Source organism: Falco punctatus (genome assembly GCF_963210335.1).
Source record: "Falco punctatus genome assembly, chromosome: Z".
Taxonomy (NCBI): Eukaryota; Metazoa; Chordata; class Aves; order Falconiformes; family Falconidae; genus Falco; species Falco punctatus.
In genome coordinates, this window is record NC_137586.1 from 55527266 (window position 1) to 55548391 (window position 21126).

Below are 21126 nucleotides of genomic sequence, written 5' to 3' on the forward strand. Positions count from 1 at the left end.
CCTGGGAAACAACCACAAAAAAAAAAAAAAAAAAAAAAAAAAAGTGCTATTAAGGGGGAAAAAATAATCCCAGAAAGAAATGACAAGTCTCTTTGTCTAGCAAGGATAAAGGAAAGCAGTGTCCCTGATCAACAGGTGGAGTGGCTTTGGGCTGCCATTGAAGTTCTTGTTTCTACAAAGAAGGCAATCCTATACTGGAAGTGAAATGAGAGAAAGTAGAGCAGTAGAATTGTTTTCTAAAAGGATGTCACAAAAAGCACAACAGTAGACTTTGCTCAAGAGATGTTTGTGCATCCATGTGGAGGGAAGAAGGGCTTAGCCACTTGAGCTTATTTGAAGCAAAAGGTATACTTGTCTTAGGTGGACAGACAATGCATATTGCTGGTCATGTGCAAGCAAGGAGTAGTGTTTTGCAGTGGTCTCCATAGGAGAAGGCAATACTCTGAGGGAGGGAGGGAGGAATGCAGAAGGTAGGCCTACATGTTTCAGGGTTTAGAAAACTTTCCTGTTTCCTGAAGCTTGGAACCTAACGTCATTTTTATGTTAGCTGCAAGACAAAAATGATCAATAATAAAAATGTGTCCAAAGAGGTATAGTTAGGGAAGCAGAAGTCTTGTATTTTACAAAGCCTTCTGCCACTGGATTCCTATATGGCTTCAGCCAGAGGCAACTGAGGGTCACACTGTCTTCTAACTTCTCTTAAATCCTATTTGCAGGCAAGAAATAATCCAGACAATAATTATTTTTTCTTTTAGCATAGTGCTCCATGCTGGACACAGTACTGTATTTGAAACCTTTTCCCTCCCCTAAGACTGTATATCCAATATTCCTGTGAACACATCCCAGGAGAGGTGCAGTAGCATACCGCTGCTGTCTGTGAGCTAGTTTCACACTCAAAACCCCTAACGCTGTACTAGCCATCTGGCTACCTTTTTTGTAATGACACATTTGTTTTCCCTCCTTAGAATGTATCACTTGTCTCTGTGGCATTTCATCTTGTTGACCTCAGGCCAGTTTTCCAATTTCTAAAGATCATTTTGAATTCTGATCCAGACCTCCTGGGTGCACCTTTCAGTTTTCTGTCATTTGCAAATCCTATATGCGCCCTTACTCTCTATCTTCCTCGTCATTAATGAAACAATTGAATAACATAAGGCACAGGACAGACTGCCATGGGAACCAGTTTCCATCTCTCTCCACAAATTACAGTGATTAATCAATAACTATTCTAACTACCTTCTAAAAAAGAAACAGACCATCTCCCAGTCAGCTGTTTGTTCCCTAGATGGCTCGTCAGAGCCATAGGTTCATGGTTTGCTAACAAGGAAGTTATGTACAGGTTTACTGAAACTGATATACATTACACCCAATGAGTACCATGAGGAGCGAGGCCAGCTATGCAGTACTTGAAAATGCCTACTACCTGTCCTTGTCTTTTCCTCCACAGTGAGCTTTGTTTAGTCCCAAAGTCTGTTGTTCATGGGGCTGAAGTTAGAATGATTAGCTCAGAGCTCTCTAGGGTCTCTTTTTCCATTTTACAAAAGTAGTGTATGTTTGCACTGCACTTTCATAGGACTTCACCTTTCCTCTACTAGTTCTCAGAAACAGTAATTTTAAGAATATTTTGGTTGTTTCGTTCAATACTCAAGGATGAGTTTCTTCAGACTTGGCCAGCTTTTCCAGTATTTTTATCCTGTTCTTTTCCTTACTCTAGCCAGTGTTATTCTTTCTTTGTAACACTGTCTGGTCACCATTTTGTGAAGATGAAATGGAGCGGGGGGCGGGGGGGCGTGTGTGTGTGTGCATGTGAGAGTGAGTGAGTGTGTGCGTGCATGTGTGTGTGTGTGTAAAGACTGAGAAGTAGAATATTTGCTTTTATCACCCATTGTTTCTTCCATGAAGTAACAGACCTATACTTTGCTGTGAACTGCTTTGTTTTGCTTGAAGAATGTTTTCTCATTTATTTTTTTTTTAGGTGCCTTATACCTATTCCTCCCCTTTTATATCCTGGTATTGTATCTTTTGAGCCTCTAGGGTAACATTTGGAGTATATCTTTGCACTTTTCTCCACAGCTGCAAGGTTTTCCATTTGTGGAAAGAAAATTCTATGAAAACTATGCTGCTCCTGAAGATGGGATAGCAATAAAAATATAGATGTGATGCCACACAGTGTCAAACTGTGAGGAACTGATGGGGTAAATGCCAAGTATGGTTGGTAAGATCATAATGGAGTGTCCTGTAGACTTATAGGACATATCTCTGAAAGGTAAGACTAAGACATGTCCTCACCATTTTGCATTCACTTCATGTTGCTGTATTACTTCCCTCTGATTAAGATGTGGGCTAGTATAATCAGGGACTAGATGAGAAAATAACAGAACCTGGGGAATTTGGACAGGGCACGTATTTTTCTGATGTTGTTCCTCTTCCAGCATCTTGTTTCTAAGCTGCAAACTCTAGTCCAACTGGTTCATTAGGAATAATCACATGCTGTTGCTCTCTAAAGACAGCTGACTATCTTAAATGGTTTGATGGCATAAGCATTCTATATGTCTCTCTGAATGATGGTAATTGAGTCTAATACATAATTGCAGACTATGGAACTTCAAGCACAAATTGTTAAGAAGAGTAACTGGAAGCAGTTTAGGACCGTGACATTGATGGAGAAGTAATACTGCAGTTTGTGGGATGAATTAAAGCAAATCAAAGACCAGTCTTGGTGGCCCAGAGTTAAAAAGTAAACACCCACACAGTAAAAGCACAGATGGTTTGCAAGTCATGTGTGAGAGGGCTGTAATTAATTGCAAGGTTGAGCTGGAGAAACAGTCTAAGATGCTTACTGTTCAGCAGGGGTTTCTTACTGCATGATTACTCATTACACATCTTACTGGATGTGGAATAAGTTTTCATTGGCTTGGTAACCAGTGGGCAGAGGCATGAGTGATGCTACCTGACCATTACAGTGCTAATTTCCCAGCTATCATCACATCTTCAGATGCTACGGGTGCATCAAACAACAGAAAACTAGTTTTTCCTTAGTGCATGTGACTGGCATAGCTTCCTGTGTTATGTGCTTCTCTGTTTGGGAATGATGACCTAATGGCCTGGCACAGCACATAGTGTGGTGTTGAGCAGGAATGGTTGCACATAAGAAAGCTTCTTCAATCAGGTCAACTTCTCATGTGAATAAGAATACAGAGACAGTTGTGGTCATATCCAGCAGGGTCATGTCTGCTTGCCTACAGAGCTGGTAAACTGACCCTTTCATATCTTGGATGTAAGTATGGGGATTAGTCCAGAGGGCTCCCTCGTGGATTTTTATTGAGATTATGGGTATCAGACATCTGTGTTGAGTAGGCAATAGGCAGCAGATGCGTGTATATACTTAGCTGCCTTTTGTGGTGTGGTTTAGTTGGTTTAAGCATGTTTGGAAATATTTGCTTTTATTGTAAGAAGCTATTTCTCTGAAGAATTAATTTCTTTGTAGATAATATGAGAAACTAGTCATAACTGACACCCCAGGAACAGTCAGGAGTTAGTTCAGCAGTAAATGTAACCGATCTATGTTAGTACAGAAATCATTAAATTTTATGTTCTCCTACAATGCTGCTTGCTGTGAAGTAATATTATGCATGGGATACCTTTTGCTGTCATTGCAATTTGTTAGGCATATACAGCATGTTTGCTTGTTAAAAATGCTCTTAAGTATGAGCTAGGAAGGCCTCATCCACATATGACAGCATTGTTTTGAACATGAAGCCCGCTCTTACTTGTTTAATGGGATCTGGATTGTGTGCACAGGAATATTGAGCTAAGAGGCAAGATAGGAATCCATTCTGTTTTGCCTCATGTTCCTGGAAAGCTTCATGTCTCCTCTCCTAGAAGTTCCTTTCCATTGGAATAGGCAGTCTGCCGTCCTGGGGAATCTCTCTATTTCCTCCAGCATGTGTCACCACAGCTTTCAGCAAGTTCCAAACTATTTGTTTTTAGTCTGGAGGGTATGATGAAGAATTATAGCCTGTAACTTCTGTCTTTTCCTGCTCAGTGAGTAGGCACCTTCTTTTGTCCCTTCTGTCAAAGAAATAGGCAACCTGAGCCTCTGGTCCTGACTTCGTCTTTAGGCAGTTGCTCAAGGCGAGACCAAGGACAAAGTGAAGCAAGACGAAGAAAAACTTTTTTCTTATGCTTGCTGCCAACAGGACTCTAGGACTCTCCTCTTCCTCCAGTCCACAGCTCTGAAGGGTTTGTGTTCTTCCTTTTTTTTTTTTTTTTTTCTCCTTTTCTTCCGTTAAGCCCTTAGTTATTACCAAGAACTTATGCAGAGGAACTGCAGTTCCATTCACTCCAAAGCGATTGGATGGGAAAGTGCCAAGAAGGAAAACCAGATATCGATGACAATATCATAAGAGAAGAAAAAAGACGTTATTATGGAAATGTTCCCCTTTCACTGTGTTTCTTCATAGTATCTGTGAAGATAGTATTCGTTCCAGGTTCCTCAAGGACAAATTTACCAAGTGTGCTTCACTTGAGTAAAGAAGTTGAGAAGCGAGCTTTGGAATTGCAGAGTCCTGCCTTACAGATTAGGTCCATATGGGACTATTAGAAGGTCTTTAGCATCAGACTAGAGGTAAGGGATTGTTATTACTGTTGAACAATAAGTCCTATTGGAAGAAAAGTGCAGTTGCCAAGGGAGAAAAACACATTAATAAATTTGCCCTTAATTGACAAATATTGTTTAGCAAACAAATATTAAGGGAAAATGTGTAAGACCTGAAACATTATTTTTAAGTTTTGGAGTTTTTTCAAGTTTAACTTCAATGTTAAAAGGTAACAAAACAAAAAAAGAATTAAAGTTGTTTGTTTCTTTTTCAGGCTCCCCACACATCAAAAACCCAGACATCTTTTGCCATAAAGGGTGGAAAAATTAAGGGAATTGGAATAGTTCTGCAGTTCTACCCTAACTGCAACTGAACTAACACAGTGAGAAGGCACATCTCTGGGTGCATTATACCAACATATGCAGACATCCAGCACTTCCAGCTTGTGTAGGCTTCACCTTTCATAACAAATAGGTTGCATCTTTGTATGCACTTTGGCACAGAGTTCAGATTATACTGGGCTATTTATAGTTAACATTAGGAAGACACTTCAATGCGCTGGTGCCATTAGGGAATGATACTAATTTATGGTGAATCGTGAACACAATACTGCAGATGCTTTCTAGGAAAGAAAGTGAAATGGCAGGACTCTGGGGACAGCTTTGGACAGTGATGAAGGAACTCTCAGGGATAAAGAGATGAGGAAGGGCTTGAAATACTGAGTTCTGAAGTGTGCAGGTCTAGAAGAATCAGCATTTCCTATGGAATGGAATAACCTGGTCATGAAAACTTCATTAATTTTACAGCCATTCATTTATTAGCACTAATGAATACATCCATAAATAAGTAAAATTAAAAGGGAGTTTGAGAATATCCTTGGGAAGATATTAACAAGAAGGTAATTAAACTACCTCTAACTCAATGCTGTGCTTCGGTTAACACACAGGAAAAAAAAGGCTTCACAGCTTTGCCATGAAATGGGATGAAGTATTAGCATATTTGAGATGAAAGAATTTGAAAACTTAAGACATTTCAGGAACTCAGTTTTGCAGCAGCAGTGGTTATATTTCCTAATGAAAATGGGTTTTGAATGAAAAGCCAGTTTCATTTTATGGCAAACATTTTCTTTTAACAACTTCAGAATTTGTTCCTGCCTTTTCTTGGGGAACAAATATGTCATTGACAAATTCCTGACCGGATATTGTTAAAAAACAGTGAGATTGATTTCTTCTTCTCTTGTGTAATATTATGATGCTATTCATGCAACTGTGTCTTTTGAATATTGCACTTCTCCTGCTGACAGCATAAGTCACGATAATTCCCATGTCTCTCAAAGGTACAGAAGCAGAGAAAATGAGAGGTTACCAGGCAGCATGTTAGTATCATCACCTCAAGACAGTATGGAAGCTTGTTTTCCAGCCAGAAAAGTTGATACAAGAGAGCAAAAATCTGACATACATTTAATCAGGGAACGATGCACAACCCGGGTTATATAAAGAGGTTGGGTTATATTGGATATGCAGTTGAGTCTTGCTATCTGATTGTGATAATAATGGGTAACAGTTATGTCAATGACACTGCCATAAATTACCAATTTTTAAGCTAGGCGCTGCTGACAAGAGTAAGAGATAACTGATCACCAGATACTCTGCAACCAGTACCTTATTTTCTGGATATGAGTGAAACAAAAAGTATGAAAACTAACTTGGAGCAGGCTGACCCCTCTGTGCTGTGAAACAGTGTACCAGTTTATGTGTTGTGTATCATAACAGCCGGAAAACTTTGGAAAAAATGAGAAATTATTTTCTTTTCTCTCATATCACTACTGGTGTCAACTCTCACATGGGAAAAGGCAGACTCTGGCCTTTGGATCATTTGCCTTATAAGACACTGTAAGGGCCATTTCTGTTTGGGTTTTTTGGTGTTTGCTGTGAATTTTGCTTGTTAATGAAGCTGCCTGGAAGAAGAAGAGTATTTTCTTCTCAATGGTACAGAACAAAATACTAGGTTCTTTTTTAATCATGTCTTGATGATATTAGTTTGGGTGTTTAGTTTTGTTGGTTTTTTTTTTTTTTTTTTTTACCTGTCAGTTTCTAGTAGGGAATTTCATTTTGCTCCAGCATATGGGAAAAATAAACTTCTGACTGGCAAGTTTCCTCACTAATGAGAACACAGAAAACCCTGAAATGACAAGAAATATTTACCAAAATAAAGCTGAAGTATTTACCAAAAGAACAAGAACACTTTTTAAAGTTGCTTTTACTGAGATACTGCAACAACCACATTATCTTTTCATATTCTTTCATGTTGTTAGAAGACTTAGAAAGGAATGAGAACTATCCTGAAAGAATTCTCACTGGCTTTAGTAAGTTTCTTTCTCCTTAGTCTAAAATCCAAAAGATTCTTTCATTCTGAAGTCAGTATTTTTAATGAGGTCAAAGCATTCCAAAGATATTGTTATTTCTGGAATAAATCTGCCAAAGTGAAAGGACCTGCACTAGGGTTTACTTTGTTGAACTAAGCCAAACTACCTGTGGTGTTAAACCAACCAATAACACACATACTCAACAGTCTTAATCTGATTTTTTGAAAGAGTGCAGACCCCAGTTTATTTCAGCAGAATGGGTTCTAAGGAGAATATCCATCTTTTGAAAAGGTGAACAACACCTGTAGATGCCACAGGAGAGTTCAGGAAACAATGTGTGTGTGCCTGCAGCTCACCATGTAGTTCTCTGATTTGCCTCAACCTCATAGAGTCCAACTGAAGGAGACTTGAAAGGTATTTAGATCAATATGCCTTGGGGACTTCTCTTGTCCCCAAGTTCAAGCTTCACTTAGAAAGGTACATGTGGTTGTTCAGTCATTCCATATCTGGAGAGAACCATCCAAGGCGTTGCTTCTTGTGCTTGATATTGCCCATAGCACATGCCCTTATGCTGGAGTCTGGGAGATGGCCTATCCAGATACCTTTGATGTTTCAGGCTTACAAGGTCCAGCAGTATCCCATGCAGGAATCATGGGATAGTTACTTAATGCTTCTTTTTTCCTGCATGAAAATTAATGCCTAGAGTGATGTCATTCAACACAGGCTCACCAAATTCATCTTCTTCCACTCTGGAAGTGGAAAATTAAACAGGCTACCCAGGCATGAAGGAGTTTTTTCTCCAAGCCACATCTCCATGCCCACAGATCTGCTTTAGGCAGAAGCCTTCGCAAGCAGGAACCCTGAACTGAAGCGGTAAAGGATGTGGCATAACTTTGAATCAGGGAGCACACACCTCACTTGTTCTGCAGTGCCTGTGTTGAGCACTGCAGCATTCCTGAGACAGTTTATTATCAGCTCCAGCTGGGGTTTACAAGGACAAATATCTGATGGAGTCTTTTTGTGTGAGCTAATGTGATTAATTCATTTGTTCTCTATTAAGCCTGGCGCAGGTCCTCTGAGGCCAACATCTTAAAGACCTCTTTTCTGTGAAACTCTGTGATGGTGAGTCACTCTGGAATCTAGCAGGAGCAGGTAGAGGCAACAGTTCCTTACTTTAAGCTGTACTTTCAGAATATTTCTGTTTAACATTACTTTGATGTAGCTGGTTGTTCCTTTTTGTCTATTAATTTTAAGAAATATATGGCAAGCTGCACTTGGTGAGTGCTTTCAGAAACCTCATACCTGAGCAGTTCCAGCTCAGAAATTGAAATTGAAGAAAACATTTGGGTTTGAAGAAAAAGGTACCCATTTAGATTATTGTCACAACCTTGGTGGATGGTGACAGACTGACAACTGTACATACCCTTTGAAACAACAGTATTGCGAACAGGAAGGTGTCAGACTTCCCAGGCTGACATGGAAATTATTAAAGCCCAAAAGCCTGTCAGAGCACTGACTGTAGAACCCAAAATGTCTGACACTGTGCTTACATTCTGCTGTCACCCCAGTGCAGGGGACGAGCCAGCATGGGAGTAAGCAGCACCATGACCAGATGTGTTCCTTGCTCCTGAAACACTGATGAGAAATTGACTAGGAGCTGTTTGGGCTGTGCACCCTTCCTGCACAGCTTAAAGAGGTCTGTGCTGCAGTAGGAACTATGGAAAGGAGCTGGGGGACTGTCTGTGCTTAAAACATTTCCCTAGTACTTCTGCAGTGAGTTGTGCTCACAGACAAATGATAGCTACAGTCGCCACTAAGCTCAGTTCACATGGGCCTAAACCAATTTCAGACCAAGGTCAGTCATTTTTCTGTGTCAGTGAGAACTTTCAGTTAGTTTGACAGGTTGGGCTAACTTCATCACAAACAAAAAATATCTGGACAAGCCCCTCTCAAGTTCCCCTTTTGAGCAGTTAAGCTCAACAATGCTTTACACCAACTGTTTCACTTTTTTTCATTTTGTTTGCAATTTCATCAAAACAGTTTCCTTAATTTATCAAGGACTACATCTTAATGTTTCCAGAGAACAAAGCAGTAATGTTTGCTCAAGGAAGGGAGCTGCCTTTTGCTGCAATTCTACTTCCCTGTACGGAAAGATGAGGCAAGCTACAGTGATACTGATGTGAAAATATGCTGTCAGCAAGTAATGTCACTGCAAAGGACAGACTTACACTTCAGTGACTTCACTGGATCTGTCACTGGTACATGTAAAGCTGTAACGATCAAAGGATTAATTATATACTGTACAAGATGAACTAAGCAATGGATTTCCCATGAGTGTTTTCTAAGTAGCAACTATTATAGAAGCTGGTATTTTAAAATTATTTTTGCAATTTTATTTCCTGCACAGTGATTAATCTGTATCCTCTGTACAACTATTAAAAGATGTGCAAAAACTGCACTCTTGCATCAGGCTTTGGTTGTGATGGTGTTCATCCTTGTTAGTTGAAAAGTGACTGAATTAATGAATGGGAACAAAGAATGGGAGCAGAAGTACCAGAGACCTCTGCATGAAAAGGAAGAAACTTCAGCTGCCTGAAGAACTGGCCTGGTTAGTAGCCAATGCTAAACTAAGACTAAGGAAACTGTTTTACTTAGCTGGCAGCTGGGAAGGTCCATGCACTGTAATCCTGCTCACAGGATTATTCTCTGTGGGTTAAATCCCTATAGTGGGCAAAATTAACTGGGGAAAAATACATGACTTGAAGCAAAAGAGGGATTTGTGGCAAGCTCTGTGCTGAAAATGGGTCTCACTCATTCCCTACAGCCCTGCTAGTGGTTACAGCAACAGATTAACCCTGCCCTGAAGAGTAAAAGGCAGACTGAAGAGGTGTGGAGAGGCTGAGCTGTCCCTCTCCATGCTCTGTGAGCCCCAAGGCTCCAGCATGCACTCTGTGTATGCGTCATTATTGGTTTTATTCCTGAAATTTTTCCTTTCATCTACAATTTCTTCTTCCCTGTGCTGTACACTCTCAACTTCTTTGCAAGCTGTGGACACACCTCAGAGTTCTCCATTACATCTGTAGCACCTGCCCTTGCCTTTCTGTCTTCCAAGAAAATCCCTCATGATTTCCTTCTACCTTAACCAGCACCCTGTTCTTGCTCATTTATCCACTGCTAATCTTGCATGCTTTTTCCTTTTCTTCCCAGCATTCTGGTGCACGACTCATAACCTCTTTTCCAACAGCAACTATTTGTTACATTTCTCCTTCCTTCCTTCCTTCCTTCCTTCCTTCCTTCCTTCCTTCCTTCCTTCCTTCCTTCCTTCCTTCCTTCCTTCCCTTCTTCCTTCCTTCCTTCCTTCCTTCCTTCCTGCCTGCCTGCCTGCCTGCCTGCCTGCCTCCCTCCCTCCCTCTCTCCCATTCAGTAGGTTCACTCAAAATAAAGTAGTTTTTTCTGTCCTCATGGTACAACAATGATTTATCATTCCAGTGACCTGACATCAAAGTTTTCCAAATCTCCCAAACTTCCCCAAACACAGGTTATATAAACAGGTTGTGGTATATTGGGCATGCAGTTTCCTGCTCAGGGTTTCCAAGTCTGCCTGTCCAAATTATCTTAAGTTTCTCACCAAAGGATGTCTGACCCCCATGTCTTTATCTTCTAGAAGAATACAAACCCTTTGTTCTCATTGCAGTTTTGCTGCTGAGTATGGTATTGTGATTCAGGAGAACCCTGCATGCATCCAGAAAAATCAATATTGACATCCTTCAGTGGAGTTCATCAGGGGATTTTTTGTGAAAGCTCCTGTTTTGCATGAAAATGGCAAAACAAACATTCACTTGACAGCTGTAATTTCACAATATCCAAAGGGCTTTGCCCTGGTATCAAAGAAGATACTGAGTGCTTCATCTCAGACAGCAGCAGCCTTGCAATGAGCTGTGTGCTGCCTATATGTAGACGTGGGTCCTCACTCCAAGTTCATGGTTATGAAAATCTGTCACCAGTCACAACTGGTTCTGATTTCCTGCTTGAATCTGGAGTGACCTTCTCCCTGTGGACAGCCTAGCATGCCCATCTTTTCCATTGCTAGGTGTATTGTTCATATTATGAAGACAGGGGGTAGGGAGAGGGGGTAGGGGCACAGGGATAAGGAAGGTCCAAGACAGAAGAGGGTTCCCCCGTGGAAAATTGGCCAAGTCCCGACAATCACACCAATATGGCTACATGCCGTGCTCACTTTATTAAACAAACAGGTCATATTTATAACTTAAACCGACCGCTCACCAGACTTTACACACAGGTGCTTGGATAAAAGTCTCTGGGCCACGCGGGCGTCCGTGTGGCTGAGCGGTGGGCATGCTGCAGGCGCCTGATCAGAGTGTGCCGATGAGAGTGTGCTGATTTCGGAGTTCCCAGGACTTGCTCTGCACCTAGCTGCTTGTTTGTGCATAGCTTGTTTTCCTTCTCACACTGCTTGTCCCCGGGACAATTTAAAACTGCTCTGCAGCTTGAACTAACACGCCTGGGTTGTCCAACCCAGACAATGGCAACATATGTCCTCGGTCCTTTAAAAATCCCTCTACACAAGACATCAGTTGATCAGCACTGTACTATGAGAAGATGTTTTCAAAATTATGTCAGGACGAATTTGGCAAAGCTCCTATAAAACAGAAAGACCGTCTTGATTTTCAGACCACATCACAAGAACCCTTGTCTGTTTAGATCTGCATCACATGGCCAAGAGCTTGATTTTACCATCCACACAGATAGCTTTCTGCCCAGAGTACTGGCCTAGGGGTTATGTGAGTGCCTTTTTTCCCCTCTAGTCTCTGTGGCTGTGCTTACCTGTGAGGGGGGTTCACCTTCAGTCTCTGTGCCATACAGTCAGCTTTTGGTCACAGCCTTCTCGCAGCCTGCCTGTTTGTGGTTCTACTTGTTAAATGGCAGATGGGTCAAAACACCTGTCTCTCCTAAGAAGCTCCCAGTCTGACAGGAATACAAGCATACCCATTAGCAAGAATTAAAAAAACAAAAACAAAAACAAAACCAACACAGCCAACATAGAAATGCACTGTGGTCATCACTTTGGCTGTTCCAAAATGAGGGCCTTCCATTTCAAGTACTCACAGAGGCCTTGACCCTCATCAGAAGTTTGTCAGAACTTCTTCCCGCCTTGGGAAGACCACACTGTCTGTGGCTCAATATCTGCCACTACAGAATAGTTTCCTTCAGCAGAATTTTCTCTTCAGAAGCTTTTCATGGTCTCCTTGACAATGGATTTTAGTGCTAAAAAAGTCTGTCAGTGTCTGTGCTTGAAAGAACATGTGTTCAGGCCAGACCTTACCATTTGATTTCTTATTTGACCATAGCAAGTTACAAAGCCTAAAATTTCAGGGCTACTGAAGAGCCTGTTGTGACTCAAATGTGATCACTAATTTTGATATCCCTGGTATCTAGAGATGCTGCAGTTCTTGGATAGAAGTGATGCCCGTTCTCCATGTTCCACATCCAAACTATTTGCATGCAGGGTTGTCTAACCTGGCTCATGAACTCCTTTTGCTAAATCCTTCCCCCTGTTCCACTGGGCAGGGAGTCAGCAAGCGACTGTGTTGTGCTTATATGCCTACTGGGGTTAAACCACATTAGTCAACCTTCAACAGTAGGCAAGAACTCCTGACTTGATTCCCTGTTCTGCTGCTCAGCCATGCCAGGAGTGGAGTTCAGAACCAGCTGAATTTGTTCACTACAGCCTTTCTGAAAGATGGTTGGAGGCTTCCCTGAAGAATGAAAAGAAAAATGTTCAAAAAATTAGGCAGCATGCAGTGAGGCAAACCCTACCTTTATTCCACAAGGAACAAGTATCTGTTATGCCTAAGCCTTGTGAGGGGCAGCAAAGATCAGGAAAAAGCCAGAGAGCTGTTAACAGGACAAAGAAATTGGAAACAGCACAAAGTGGTTCTGAATCCTTAAATCTACTAGTTTTTTGCAACCTCCTGTTAAATGCACTTGTACTTTGAGTGCCAAGAGTTCCTTCTGTTGCAGAAATGCAATTCCCATTAATATGACTGGTGCTCCAACGTGCTGGAAAGAGTACCAGCTGCCAGAATACCAGGGAAACTATTATGATAGCAGCTTGAAGGTGGCAGGAGTCAGCTCCAGTGATTGGCACTGACTCACAGATAGAGCACTAATGAGCACCCACATCAGGAGAACAGCTAAGCTGTGCCAAAGGGAGCATCAGGGAGTGGAGAAATGGTTGGAGTGGAACACAAGTGAAAGAAGGTGGAAAGGGGATAAGCTGTTTGGTTCAGAAATATGATTGATAATCCTTGAGCCAGTTAATCCATCTCAAATAATTCCTGAGCTTTCTGAAGGCAGAATTGCTTTGTCTGGAACCAGCTGGGTGAGGAACAGTTGTTCCTGAACTCACTTCCCTGTATCATACAGCTGAAATACAACAGCAGGCCAAGAAGTAGTGATTTACTGGAGATCTTGAGGATAATTAATCTTCAAACAGTTGATTCACTGTGACTGTGCTGGCAGACTATGACGTAAGCCAAATAAAGCAAATACTGTTTTTCTGTTAGTGAGTGAAGACATTTTCACACGAATGTTTCAGCTAACTTCTCACAGGCTACGATTTTTTTGCAGTGGATGTTTTTAAGTAAGTCAGGGTTCATAAAACACAAAGCTCAGTACAGAAACATTTCTTGGTGACAGATCTTAATTCGTCAACCCTTGGAAAGCAATTAACTGGGTTTTTTTTCTTGAAACTCCTTGGACAATTCAAGTTTTATTCACAGATAATGGTCTGAAATATGGCAAGATTTTTTTCCCTACTTGCAATAAAAAACCCAAAGAAATTCCCCTCCTGAAGTACACGAATGTATCTTTAACCATGACAGTACGATAGTAACATAATTGCTGATAGTAGATCACAAAAGTAGAAAACATTTTCCTGATGCTGATCTTGTTACTTTCTGAATTTGAAATTAACTGAGGCTAGGGTACATAAAATCTAGGAATAGATTCCATCGTTGGCTCGGTGAATTTACTGTGCCTTCTGGAAATTTTACTCGTAATTTAGAGTGCTGTCAAACAGAGCAAATGACCATAGTGGTTGATGAGGAGTATTTGGCATAGGTATCTCTGTCATTGCAAAAATCTCTATGAAGAATCATCAGATTCAGGTATACTTTCATATCCATTTGCAAGTTTATCTGTTGCCTGGAGGTACTGAAAAGGACTCAGCAAGGGAAAGAATCAAAGAACACTATAATCAAAGCTTTAATTCGGCAAGAGCACAACTCAAGGTCAAATGAGGACTGTCACAAATAGGAGGTTTGTTTTACAAGGTCATTTTTTCAAAACTGAGTTTTCTTCTCTCTGGCAAAACTTAATGGTCCTTTGAATATTTCATGTCTTCAAGGGAAGTGCACTTATTCTGTTAGTTCTGAAACATACTAATTGTTTCACCTTACCTATGATGTCCAAATATACCTTAAAGTTATAAAGGAAGCACTAACATGAACAGGTAACTTCCTGTAACTATAAAAATATCTGAAGGCAGTAAAACCCATTCAGAATACCATTTCAAGGCTGTAATTTTCAAGGCTACTTAAGAAAAGGTGAAGCTTTTGTCCTGATTACTTGGCCTGAAAAATCTATTAAACTTCATTCAAAATCTCAGTGCTGTCATTCAGAGAAAAGACATGAAACAAGGTGAAAATGAAGCTGAACACCGCTGTAAGACAGGTGGGTTGTCATTCTTTCTCCACATCTGTAAATAGGAAGTAGAGTTTTGTCATGTGAAAGTCTGAAGGGACAAATAAAAATTTCTTCTGGTTATGGAAAGAAAGTAGAACAAGGAAACTGCTGCTCCACTTAGATGTGCACAAGTGTATGGGGCTTGATGTGATCCACCTGAGGGTAGTGACGGAACTGGTGGAGGACATGGCTAAGCCATTTTTCCGTCATTTGTCAACAGTCCTGGCTAACTGGGGAGGTCCCAGAAGACTGGAGGTTGGCCAATGTGACACCCGTCTACAAGGAGGACAGGAAGGAGGGTGTGGGGAACTACGGGCCTGTCAGTCGGACTTGGTGCTGGGCAAGGTTGTGGAGCAGGTCATCCTGAGTGCCATCGTGTGGCACATACAGGACAACCAGGGGATCAGGCCCAGCCAGCATGGGTTTATCAAAGGCAGGTCCTGCTTGACAAACCTGATCTCCCTCAGTGACAAGATAACCTGCCTAGTGGATAAGGGAAAGGTTGTGGATGTTGTCTACCTGGACCTTATTAAAGCCATTGACACTGTCTCCCACAGCATTGTCCTGGAGATACTGGCTGTTCGTGGCTTGGATGGGTGTAGCTGGGTGAAAATCTGGCTGGCTGGCCAACCCCAAAGAGTGCTGGCGAATGGAATTACATCCACCTGGTGACTGGTCACAAGTAGTGCTCCCCAGGGCTCAGTATTGGGTTATATCAATTCTGTTTAATATCTTTATCAATGAGCTGGATAAGGGGATTGATGGATGACACCAAGCTGAGGGCCAGTGTTGATTTGCTGGAGGGTAGGAATGCTCTGCAGAGGGATCTGGACAGGCTGGACAAGGACAAGGAGAAGTGCTGCACTTGGGTCACAACTACCCCACACAGCACTACAGGCTTGGGGCAGAGTGGCTGGAAAGCTGCCTGTTAGAAAAGGAACTGGGGGTGCTGGTTGACAGCTGGCTGAACGTGAGCCAGCAGCGTGCCCAGGTAGCCAAGAAGGCCAATACATTTTGGTTTGTATCTGAGATGGTGAGCTCAGCAGGACAAGGACAGTGATTGTCCCTCTGTGCTTGGCACTGGTGAGGCTGCACCTCGAATCCTGTGTTCAGTTTTGGGCTCCTCTCTTCAAGAGGGATGTAGAGGTGCTTAAGCGTGCCTGGAGAAGGGCAATGAAGCTGGTGAAGGGGATGGAGCACAAGTCTGATGAGAAGCAGCTGAGAGAACTGGGGTTTAGTCTGGAAAAAAGGAGATTCAACAACTGCCTGAAAGGAGGCTGTAGGCAGGTGCAGGTAGGTCTCTCCTCCCAGATAACAAGTGACAGGACAAGAGGAAATGGCTTCAAGTTATGCCAGGGAAGGCTTGGATTGGGTATTAGGAAAAATGTCTTCACTGAAAGGATGGTGAAGCATTGGAACAGGCTGCCCAGGGAGGTGGTAGAGTCACCATCCCTGGTGGTGTTTGAAAAATGTAGTGTTTAGGGACATGGTGTAGTGATGGACATGGCAGTCCTGGGTTAACAGTTGGACCTGACGATCTCAAAGTTCTTTTCCAGCCTAAATAATTCTATGATTCTAAGGAAATTCAAGAGGATTATTTTTTTCACAAAGTAGTAGCTAGATCAGTTTTTTTTTAACATGCGGTCCCTGAAGGACAAGTTAACAGGTGTACAGTATGCAGTGATCTCCATTTTTCAGAAACAAGTGACTCACCATGGGGAACAGTTTTTCAGAGTTCTTGGGCAACCCATTCATTACTGGCTACTGAACTCCTTCCAAAACCCATTCTCAACCAATTTTCACTTTCCGGCTGCAGGAGTCTGAGGCCAAGACCCTGGAAAGCAAAGGGGTCTGTCCATTATTCTAAGAAATATCTAGATTCAGTGGATTCTGTAGCACAAATACGATACCAGCTTTTCTTGAGCATTGTTTTGGCTGCTGTAAAACTATCAGGAGAAGAGTGGGAGTGGCAGGATAGATAAGCCAGGAGTGGGGACTTTGTTAAGCAATGAAAAAAGCAAGGATCTTCTAAACCAAATCTTGTTTGTCTGAGTTTTCAAGCACAGAACACGATTTCAGCTCTGATTTTTCCAAGCATGGGTTTTGTGCACAGCTGGGTGCAGGTAATAAGCTAGAGCAGATCATGCTCACCCCTTCTAGGCATAAGGTCCTTGTCAGTGCTAATCCAAGCTTTCACTATGCTTTTCTAAAACAAAAAAAAATAAATACCTTTATCAGACAATGAAAATATCCTTCCCTCTGATGGCGTTAAGACACTTTATGTTGCTTCTTACCTTTACCTTTTGCCCATAATGTAGCTCAGGTGGAGGATTAGTGCAGTGCACACCGCAGATAACCATACAGGCCTGAATCCCTCTCTTGCAAGAATGCTGCCCCTGCTGTGCCTTCTGCAGCCTACTTTCTTCTGGCAGGTCCATTCAGATGACTGATTGAAAATGAGCCATTCTAAAAATACATTTTTTTTAAAATCGTCTTGCAATTTTCAGATTATTTAATAATGCAAATACATCACTGTGACATATTTAATTAAAAAAGAAAAAAAGACAGATTAAACCGATGTCTTTCCTAAATGGTATGAAGTTACTTTCAGCCATTACACAATTAAATGATGTGAGCTTTTGCTAACCATTTTCTTGAGAAGTACAATTAGAAAAAAGGGCCCTCCAAAGATAGAGCAGAACCTTCAGAAAATGTTCTCATCTGTGATGAAACAGAATCCTTTAAACTCCAGTCTAAAGTTTTAAAGTACCAGAGCACATTTTTGTGGGACTGACATTGCAGTCTTTCAGTTTTCTAAAAGGTAAATGCCCCAGCCTTTGAAATTATTTTTCGTATGCTTAGAGTGTAGTGTATCCTCAGAAAGTTTTCTCAGCTAGGTGAGATGAGCTTGGGCACAATGCTGGTCTGACCTGGGCAGCATGCTGTGTTGATTTGCTTTGCAAGAGCTTCCTCTTCTTCCTTCTGTTGTGGGATGAGAACTGAGCACAGGTGCTGTTTGAGACAGAATTTGCTTAGCCTCCACTGCTTAGCCCCGTGTTATCCCAGTGCAATGTTAACCCCCCAGCAAACAAGTATTGAGGGAAGGGAGGACTAGCAAATGACAGAAACTGGACCTCTAGTAAGCCACCAGGCTTTATCTCATGAGGAAGCAGGGCTGAAAAGGGGTTCAGAAAGAGCACATAGTGGACCTGAAGGCAGCAGGGTGAGAGCTGATGAGGGAGGAAATAGGATGCCCCGTTGTCTGCTGGAAGTGCTGGCACTGACAGCTCAGAACATTGCAGCCAAGACAGGGCAAGTAAGACAGGTATCACATGAACCTTCATCGAATTTTCTTGCAGAAAGCAAGCTCTGAAAAGCAATGAACAAATATGATTTTTTAACTGATTAGAAGCTTACAGCAAGCACTTGGCAGCAACAGATCTTAACAGCATTCTTCAGCCCTGTAAACTTGTTTTTAATTCAGTTAATGTTTACAGAAAGACATGGAAAAATACTCTTCTACTAAACCTTCTCCATGGAGTCTGTTAATAACATAGGTCAACTTTAGGAAAGCTGTAGAAGTGAACTTATCCAAGGATTATATAATTTTGCCTTAGTACCACATGCATAACTTTGTAAATTATTTCACACCCCTGAAATTAATATTTAACACAAAAATTAAATAGAAATGAATTAGTAAGAGGAAACTTCAGTAAGTTACTGTCTATCTGCACCATTAGAAATGCAAGAGCTTTTCTTTATCTGTTTTCCCACCCCATACTCTATAGCCTGTTAAGTCATGATCCTGTCTTTGTTCTGCTGCACTTAGCTCTGTAACTCTGTATTCTGGTATTGTCATCAATTTAAAATAGCACTGTCATTTTTCAGTATGCATCACATTATAACGCACAATAAGCCTGTGGTTAAATCTCAGTACTGCCTTTAGCAGTGAAGTTTTTTACTGACTGTGAATGTCTCTTTTTTAAAATAGTTTTAGTGTTATTGATTAAAGACCTAAATTTCATGCTTTTATTCTGTTGTACAAATCTTGTCTTCCAGCATGTAACATAAAGATGAGAGAACAACATTTCTCTAGATCTGGAAGCATCCCCTTGAACATTTTGCTAGGTCTAAAAGTTTGAAACCCTCATATAGTTTTCATTTATAATTCATGCAAATTTCATATTTAGGTCTGAAATCTATAACCAGCCTCTTTCTGATAGTTCCTGCAAAAGAAAAACTCTTTGAAGTCTCAGATGGTTGTTTTTTTTCTTACAAAAGGAATCTAGTAATTAATCCATTACATAGGATTTAAATCTCAGTTTCTGTGAATTTTAATTTGTTTTATTTTTAAATCAAGTTCAGCTCTCTTACCAGTTTGCTTCTTCAATCTAAATATAGATCTATATCACGATTTATATTCTGGGAGAGTCTCATTTGAAACCGCAGTGGCACCCAGCACTTGAACAAAACATCGATGTGAAGTGTACAGCTTCCAGGTGGAAGGTAACAAAAAGAAGAGGCAGAGAAAAGCCAACCTAAATCCCAGTCTGGTGACCTAGCTCCCAGTCCACTTGTTTCCCTCCAAGCCAGTGACACTTCAGCATCCTTCCTTCAGGATCCAGTTCACCACCACTGAAACAAGCCAGTGCTTCCCCAAGGACGTGAAGAAGAGAGTAGTGTTCCTCCTTCTCTCCTGTGATCATTCAGTTTCTTTTGGTCTCAGCCATATAGCATTCTGAGAGCTGGGTGAGACAGCAAATGCTGCATCTTTGCCTTATTCTAATAATACCTTTTGCCAGCCAGGTCTCAAAACCAAGAAAATGTTAGTGGAAAAATAAGCACTCACCTCAAGTTTGCTACTGTGAAAGCAGACTTTTGCAAGCCAAGAACACAGTGTTTGTGACATAACTTTGTGGGAGTTTTGTGGTCTGAGATACTGTGTCTGGGGTGTGTGTGTGTGTGTATGTGTATGCCTTTTCTCCCAGGAACTCCTTATGCCTTGTGGACTTGCTGGGCAATTTCAACAGGTCAAAGTCACTTATAGCCAGCTCTGACAATTGCAGTCATCTGCAGCTTCCTGTTAGCTCTCCAGCATTCAGGCAGTCTTGTCCTCAGTAAGGGAGGGAAGTTTTGAAGGCTGTGTTTATTGCTGTGGGATTAGCTCCTCCACTCCTCTCATCAGCTGTAATTGTTAGTTCCATGCAGTCGTTTGACAGTGACAAAACCATGCTTGCCTACAGGTTTTCATCTAAAAAGCTGTGATTATGATTAAAACCAGACCTGGTTTGTTGGACTGTGCTGCCTTTATTTTTTTTATTTTTTTTTTTAACAGCTTAGGTTGTCTAGCCTCAGAATTAAAAGTCCTGGTGAGCTGTAGTGCCACACTTCAAAGTAATGCCTGCCTCAAATGTTGTGGCCCCACTGGACTCTCTTCTGTGGTGATTGCTATTAAAATGCCAGTGCTTGATAGTGGCTATTGCATTTGTGAGTTATTTTAAAGTAGAGAGGACGTGGTCTGGTTATTGTGTATTACCCAACACTCTCACTGTTAGCAAACATTGGCTTTTCACTGTGGGGTTTGCATGTAGGAGACTTCAAAGGTAGAGGTTAAAAAATGGTGATTAGTTCAATTTTTACAGTTTCACAGATAATATTATTAGAAATTAGATTGTGCTTTATAGTTAAGCCTGAATTTAAAAGAACTGAGTAACTGCCAAGTAGATTGATAGATCTGGTCTTTGGGAAGATGGCAGGGAAAGTATTTGCTAACTGGAGCTTGAGTTTCTCACTTCTTATTGTTAGAGGATATGTTCACAGAAAATGTGCAGGACTCCAAGGATAGAAGTAACCTTGTTCTCTTCAATGTCCTCATCTTCTGCTCTATCCTGTCCCATATCTCCTTGCACTACTCCAAATGAGGAGGTTTGTTTCTCTGCTTCCTTGGAAACTTTATGCCAAAGAAGCCCCAAGCTGCATCTGGTGACTCATAGAGACATATAATAGTGTATTCTCTTCCTAAAACTACATTTCCACAGCAAGCCTGGCCGCAAGGGGAGATTAAGAGCAGGGAGCTACAGAGGGAACACCTACTATATGGAATGCAGTTTAAATGGTGTACCATAGCCATTTACCTTCTGCCTCAACAATTCACACAAGCTCATCCTCCTGCATATTGGCATGACACAGCTGGAGTACTACCAACATGTCCTTGGAAGGAAATTTGTCCTTAGCAGCCAGCCTGCAAAAGCTAGTAGTCTCCCAGTGCTGTCTGGTCCTCCCTTTTCTTTTCTAGTCACACTGTCATTTGTATCTCATTCTGCCCATGCACCTGCTGCCATAGGATGGCAGGTGTTCAGCTACAGGATTACAGCTTCTATTTGGCAGAAGGGGAAT